Source organism: Hipposideros armiger, unplaced genomic scaffold, assembly GCF_001890085.2.
Source record: "Hipposideros armiger isolate ML-2016 unplaced genomic scaffold, ASM189008v1 scaffold_126, whole genome shotgun sequence".
In the NCBI taxonomy this organism is placed as follows: domain Eukaryota; kingdom Metazoa; phylum Chordata; class Mammalia; order Chiroptera; family Hipposideridae; genus Hipposideros; species Hipposideros armiger.
In genome coordinates this window covers 813,986-821,561 of record NW_017731476.1, presented here as the reverse complement: position 1 = coordinate 821,561, position 7,576 = coordinate 813,986, and positions in this window count along the sequence as shown.

Here is a 7,576-nt window from a genome sequence, read left to right as displayed (position 1 = left end):
GGGAACCAGAGCTCCCCCACCACCCAGGAGACACCATGAGCTTCTAGCAGACGAGTCCAGGCCTGTGGTTTTGCACAGGCATAAGGGATGCCCAAGTCCGGTACGGACAGAAGGTGAGGGGTACAGAGCTGAGCGGAAAAGCGTGAATCTCACTTGAGCTGAGCACGGCCGTACCTACCTCACAATCAAGACATCTTCTGGAACCCCTTATCTTTACCACGCAGCCTGTGAACCAGTGTAGACACACACACACACACACACACACACACACACACCCCTGAATGACACCCAAGGGAAGAGAAAGACCATCTAACTAAGAGCCATACACATCACCCAAAGCTTTACACACACGTGACCTCATCTGCTCCTTGCAACAGCCCTAAGACAGGTGCCTTTATATCCCCACGTTACAGATGAGAAAATGGAGGCTGAAAGACAGGTGCCCTGCCCAAGGTCAATGGCAGAGCTAGGGTTCAACCCCAGGTGTGTGGCTCCAATTCCAGGGTCCCAGGGGCCTTGACCTGGAAGGGGTCTCCCCAGACACCCTCTGAGTGGTCAACTCATTCAGTATGTTGGGAGTTTTTGTTTTAACCAGAAAATAAATCTATTGGATTAAAAGAGGTTTCCCCTTAACATAGTTGACGTCAGAAAAACATGGAGACACAGAAATAGGAGTGGGCCGTATTCCATTTTTGCCTCCCCAAGAGAAAGATGAGCCAAGCACTGGGCTCGACCCACTGGGAGGCTTGGAGCCTCCTCCTTGGATTAAGGGTGAGAAGAGATCTGAATCGAATTGAAAACCGAGGTTTGAAAACAAGCAGGCCTGAGCCCGCTGCCGAAACGAGACGATTTGAGCAACAGGACGGGGCCAGAAACTGTGGCATCTGGCCAGTCTGGCATGAGGGATGGACAACGGCCTGGGCAATTATGTGAATAATAAACATAATAGTGACAATAGCAGCTAACACATACAGTGCTTCCTGAATGCCAGGCACGGTCCTAGCACGTTAGATTTAGGAACTCTTTTCATCCTAACGACACCCCTATGATATCGTATGATTGCATGATACTATTATCTCCATTTTAAAGACGAGGAAACGAAGGCAGAGAGGGTCAAAAACTTGTCCAAGGTCACACAGCAAGAGGCACGGAGCCAGGATGTGACCTCAAGCCATCGGAATTCCGAGTCTGGAGCTACTCTATCTCCTTATTTTTTAAGAAATGAAACCATAGGGGGTGACTGATTAGCTCCGTTAGTTACAGCGTGGTTCTGATAGCACCAAGGTTGCTGGTTCGATCCTCACATGGGTCACTGTGAGCTGCGCCCCCCTTAAAAGCGTGAACTATGCCATTGTAGCATGAAAGCAACGTGTAACCAATGACCATGGCTGTTCCCCCAATAAAATTAAAAAAAAAAAAAAGGAAACCATTTCATATCTATAGTCCAGTGAGCTAAATGCCCCCAGTAAACCAGTCACTTAGTAGGTGCTCAAGACATGGTAGCTCCCTGGCCATTTACTCCCTCTGATGGGGGTGACCATGGTTGCCCCTGTCACCAGTGACAGAGGGGCTCACAGAGACAAGGTGAGGACGGAGCCAAGCCTGGTTCCTCGCTTCTAACCCTGGCTCCAACCCTGTCGCTCATCTGCCTGGTTCCACACACTGGCTCGGAGTCCTGAGCTGTAAAGCAAGGGCATTGGTCCTGGTGGTGATCAGAGAGGCTGTGGCCATGCCTGCGGGGGGAGCTCATGCCTTCTCTGCCTCAGAGAAGGTCCTCACACAGTTCCTGCTCTCCCAGGTGGGTCCCAGGTGTGTGTGCACATGTCTGTGTATGAAGTTGCTGGTTGTGTCTCACGGGTGGCAGCCAGTAGGACAGACACATCTGAAGGCAGGAGGGGCCACAGAGGAGCCCAGGGAAGCCCCCACAGTCCACCAGCTCCCCAGGCCACTCATACTACCCCAGGACCCCAGAGCCAGCCCTGTGGGGCAGGGGCGCTCAGAGCAGACCTGGGCTCGAATTCCTGCTCTGTCGTGATGCGGGCAAGTCTTAGGCTCTCGCTGAGCTTTCATCTGAACCCCAGTCACCCCTGACTGCTGCTGGCTGGAAGAAAGCGGGGCTCTGGCATGACGGGTTATAGCCCAAAGGAACCCCGTATCAGTAACAGCCCAAAGCACACCAATTATTGAGCAACCACTGCAACCGAGGCTCGAAGCAGAATGGGCTACGTCATCATCTCACAGGTCCTCCAGCCTGGGCCCGTCAGCAGGCTGGGGTTCCCCCAGGGCTGAGAGGAGGCAAACGCTGTGAGAACTGGTATGGTGAGAAGAACATGTAGACCGAAAAGTAAGCCCCAGCTTTGCCAGCGACTTGCTGTGTGGCCTTGGGCAAGTCACTTGCCCTCTCTGAGTCCCAAGCGCCTCATCCTGTAAGCATTTGCTCTGGGTGAGTGGATGCCTGCCGAAGGCATCTGGGAGTCCTGCCTGTGGGGTGCCTATCTCCTGCTACAGCCGGGAAGGGGGGAACCACTTTTGAAAATGCCACAGTACCGATCGATAATGTAATAAAAGTCCCCAGAGCTTCCGGAGGGCGGCTGGCCCCTCCTAGGAAGGCGGGGCGAGGGGAAGATCCAGATGCCTCACACATCCTCCCGCGTCTGAATCACTTCTACTCCAGTGCCCTTCAGAGGCTGGAAGCAAGGTCACTGTGTCTGTCTCCCGGGAGCTCAGGATCCAGCAAGGTGCAGGGGAGAGGCGAGCAGGGGAGAGATGGGCAGGGGCAGGTTACAGCCTCTAGGCCTCAGGCTCTACTTCCACAAAATGGGGATTAAGCTGTCCTTGGGCTCTAAGAACAATGGTACCCGACTTGGCTTTTCAGGGAGCCCCTGCACCTCTGGGCGTCTCCAGCTCCCGCCCCCCACTAGCTCCCACACCAATATGGGCCTGAGACAAGGTCCCCATCACCTGCCACAATGCTCTGCAGGCCGCTTCTACCTCACTGGCCCCTCGGGGTTTAGGCTGAAACAGCCATAGACATCTGGGGTCTCCAGGGGCCGTGGGACGACCCCCCCCAAAAGATGTGTGTGCAGAGGCCCAAGGGGGAAGAACGCGGCCACACAGGTGACATGGCCTTATTCCCACTTAGACAGGTGTGGATGGGTCTGTGTGTAAATGCAAGGAAGGGCCCGCCCCACTGAGACGTTATTAAACCACTTCAGAGTTTGCTCTTCTGTCTTATCTGCAAGGAACACGCATCATTTCTATCATAAAGAGAAGGGAGGGGGTGGGGGAGCTAAGCTTTTTTTTAATCTACCTGTTGACAAAAATGCCCCCATGTCAGGCCTGTGGGATTTCTGGATGTTGCATCTAAATCATTAATTTTCCACCCTCCAAGCCCCAGGGCTGACACTCAGCTCTGACGGGAAGAGCGTCCGAGTCCCTGGGCCCAGATCCACCTCTGGCAGGCACTACACAGAGCTCCCGGGGGGCTGCATCACCCACATCTGCCATAAACCCCGTTACTCCAACTCCAAGGTCCTGAGCCAGTTAACTAACATGGCTTCTTAGGGCTGTTCCCAGTGACGCAGACAGGGAAGCAGAAAAGGGGTCCTTGGGCTGAAGGAATAAATCCTTCGCTGAAGAGCCATTCACTCGAGTGGTTTCCCCGAAGGAGCCCTAAAAGCTAAGGCCCGGCGTTCTGAGCAGACTCCAAGGATGTGGCTTCCAAATGTGAACAATCCGTCAGGGGACACCTCGTGTAGCTCCAGGACTCCTCCTGCGAGGAAAAGCCCGTTTGGATAAACCTGGAAAATCCTCACACTCATATTTGGGCACCTGCTTTGGCCCAGCCCTGCACCAAGCTCTGGGGACACAGACCAACCTCTTGCCTTCAAGTTCTTTTTGGTGGGGACACCACAGGCACCAGTGACTCAGGTGCCGTGGGGCAGGCCCTCGCTGTCAAGGGCAGGTCAGGAGAGCTTTGGAGGGGGAGGGAGAGTGCCACGGAAGACCTCGGCTCCCCATAGAGCTGGTCCACAGATGACCCAAAGGGGTCAAACCCCATTCACCAAGACGCTCGTGGCACAGAGAGAAACACGGCCCATCGTCTGTCTGTCCGTTTGGAGACCAGTTCAGAGCCGGGTCCCGATGAGCCAGGCTGTGGCCTCTGAATGGGAAAGGGAAGTACCCTGGACACTTGTCTCCTCCCATCTGTGGTGACACAAGCCTCACTGAGCCAGGCACTTTCCCGTCCAGGTAGGGAGACCATAGAGCCACTTTATCCCTGTTGTCCCAGAATCATTGCTGATACCGTCTCTCTTTACTCAACACATCCTAGTTTGCGGGGGGGAAATTATAGTCACTCTACCCAGGTCCCCATCGACACATCATGACAATCTCAGATGTCTTCCGGCAGCTCCAGCCTCTAGCCAGCACAAGATGTAGTCACACCTGTGTCTCCACCTTTCCCCACCTGCTTGCCTACTGCCTCCGATGACCAATGACTGTTACCTGCACTGCAACCCCTCCCCGCCCCCATCCTCCGGCCTCCCTCAGCTCCCTCTATCACCCTCCATCCACTTCTGGGACCCCCACCCCCATCGCAGCCCTTGGCACACACTGACACCAGTCTGGCTGCCGCCTTGCTCCCCACCATCTGTGGGTTCCTTGCAGACACAGGCTGGTCATTAATTTCCAGGTCCTTCACCTGCAGGCCAGCACCTGGCTTCCAGAGGTACTCAATAAATAATGTTTGTTAAATTAATGAACCACCATAGATCATGGCTGCTGTCAGAGCCCAGGGAGTCAGCTAAGTCTGAGGGCTCCTTTCCCCTCCCTGGTCCCAGCACCCTGCAGAAACGTCACACTCGGGGACAATCATGTCCCTCCGAAGGGTACAGGGGGTCTGGTTAGGCCCCGCCACTGACCGGCCAGGGGCCCCGGGCCTCAGAGTCCCTGAGGGTCACAACACCAGAGGCTGACTTCGTCAGTGGTCTCAACAGAGCCCTGCAACTCGGACATTCTGAGCCTTGGAAGCCTGGCCTTATTCCATTCCTCAGGTTAGAAATTGGGCCCAGCAACATCTGCCACAAGCCTCAAAAAACACCTGACCCACAATGTCACAGGAAGGAGCTGAACCTACGGAAATCGTCACACCACCAAGATTTACACACGAGGACGTTCACGGCAGCAGCGTTTGTCATGAAGAAAAACTGTCAACAAAGCACGGTCCACCCACGCGATGTAACGCCATCTGCCATAGAAAACCAAGTTTTCATATTTAATAACATGAGGAAATGGTCACAACATGATCGGTGAATAAAAAGGCGACTATGAAATAACAGCTCGACTACAAAAAAATAAAATAAAAAGGAAAAGCATATAGGGAAATATAGAAAGAAAATTCACCCAAAATATTAATAGTGGTTTTCTCTGGACAGTAGGATTATTACACATTCGTGGGCAATTCATGGGATTAAATTAGATGAGTGGGCTTTATGTAGTTTTCTGCAGTTTTCACATATTCTTCTACAAACATAGTCAGGAGGAAAAAAAAGTTAAAAGTCAGTCCTCCGTTGTGTGAAGCCATGGTAGGCAACGAGGGGAAATGCTGAAAATTGTGGAGACTCACGTGTCATCAGGTCCTTTCCCAAAGCCTGTGGCTATGTGTTTGGTGGATGTAACTGACATAAACCCGAGGAAAAGCAGGACTTGGGCCCAGAAGGTCTCACACTCAGAGGCTGCCAGGAGAGCAGCCCACCTGTTGAAACCCCTGCCATGGTTGTTTCCCTAGTCCTTTCTTCAAAATGCAAAGACAATTTCTGGGTTTGTCAATGGCCCGAGAACCCATCCAGTTTCACCCACACTTCTGCGGGCCCTGCAGACAGAGCAATGGATCAGGGGTCTGATCTCCCTCCCGGGGAAGGAGACCCTTTCGTAAGTCACCCAGCCTCTACTTGCACACCTCCAAGAACGGGGGGCTCACTACAACCCACACAGCTGGGCCCTGATCATCAACCTGGGATCAAACATCCTCCGTCCCAGCCCACCTTGCTCCCATGGCCTTGCCTTTACCATCCCAAGTCCTGCTTTGTGTTCCATCCGAGGGTGGGGCCCAAGGGCGACAAAGCCCATCCCCTCACCCCTCCATCTCCAGCCACTCAAAGAGCCCTTTCTTCTCAGGCACAAGCAGCGCCTGACCTCCCCTAGCACGCAGGTGAGGCAGTATTTATAGCTCAGGAATAATTGCATGTTAATTCCTTTCTGCAGATTAGCAACCAGAGTTTCAATTCCCTCCGCTCTGAGCTCTGAGGTGGGGAAGATGACTGACACAAAGCAAGGGGCTGCAACACATGCGTGAACGCACACACATGTGCACACGCACACGCACAGATGCTCAAACCCAGCCCAGAGCCCCACCTACCCCACCCACACCCACACCAAAGTGATTCTTACACGGGCCTCAGAACGAGGAGCCATCAGCCCCCAACTCCCTTCCTCTCCCCTTCTCCCAACAATCCAAGGACCGCCCTCCCCCTTCAATGAAGACCCCCCACTCACTTTCAGGTGAGCAAGCCTCTTCCCACCAGGTGTGGGTCCATATGAGAATCTACCCCGGTCCTGACTGTCGTCACCGTGACCCTGAAGCAGGAGGGGCTGATCTGTTATCCCAGGAACTTGGAGGCCAAATGCCATTTCCACTCACCAATGGCTGGGCAAGACCCCACCCCTCACACAGCTACCCGCTGACCCACCCTCCCCTGTCTAACCACTGTTCTCCGACAGTCCATCTAGAGACGGCCACCCTGTTCTGTCCACTGAGGAACAGTGCCCAGTTGGGCGTCCTGGGGAGGGACCCATTCTCCGGGCGGTGGAGGAACGGAAGCCCAGCCTTTGAGGAGCAGGGCACCCCCTGGACTCCACTCACCTCCCCACTAGGCTGTCGGTGAGATCAAAGTCCACCTGCTCTCTGAATATGAGAAATGGGGACCGGACCCTGTGTCAGCACATGGCTTAAAAGATGTTATCAAAAAGGATGGGATGCAGGTGACCCTACAAGCTGGTCCTCCTCTGATCCCCTCCTTCCCAGGGCACATGCGGGCCCACCCCTCACTGCTCCCCTCCCCCGATGGTCCCCCTCTCCTGGACACCGGCCCTGAGGAGGCTCTGAGTAGAAAGAAGCTCCCTAACCAGTGTTTATATAACAACAACATAAGCATTTTATTTTTTCATTAAGCTTCTTAGTTTCTTAGTATCACAATGGAATGATGAGAAAACAAGAACAAAAAACCCCCCACGAGTCTGCAAATCTCTAACACAGAGCAGAGATTTCAAGGCGACTGGCGGGGGGACGGGCTTGACAGAAGTGCCAAACAGTCCGTCATGTTTCTCTTCAGCCGGCTGGGCCAGGAGTGGGGAGGTGGAATGGAGAAGGTGGCACTGTCACAAACTGTCCTTGGCGTCTGTCTCATGGCTGACACATGGATCTGCACGACCAGCCCACAGGACCTGCCGGGGCCTTGCGGGTACCTGGCCACATGACCCTCCGCCTGCCCCAAGTGCCCTGGGGTGAGACGCCCCC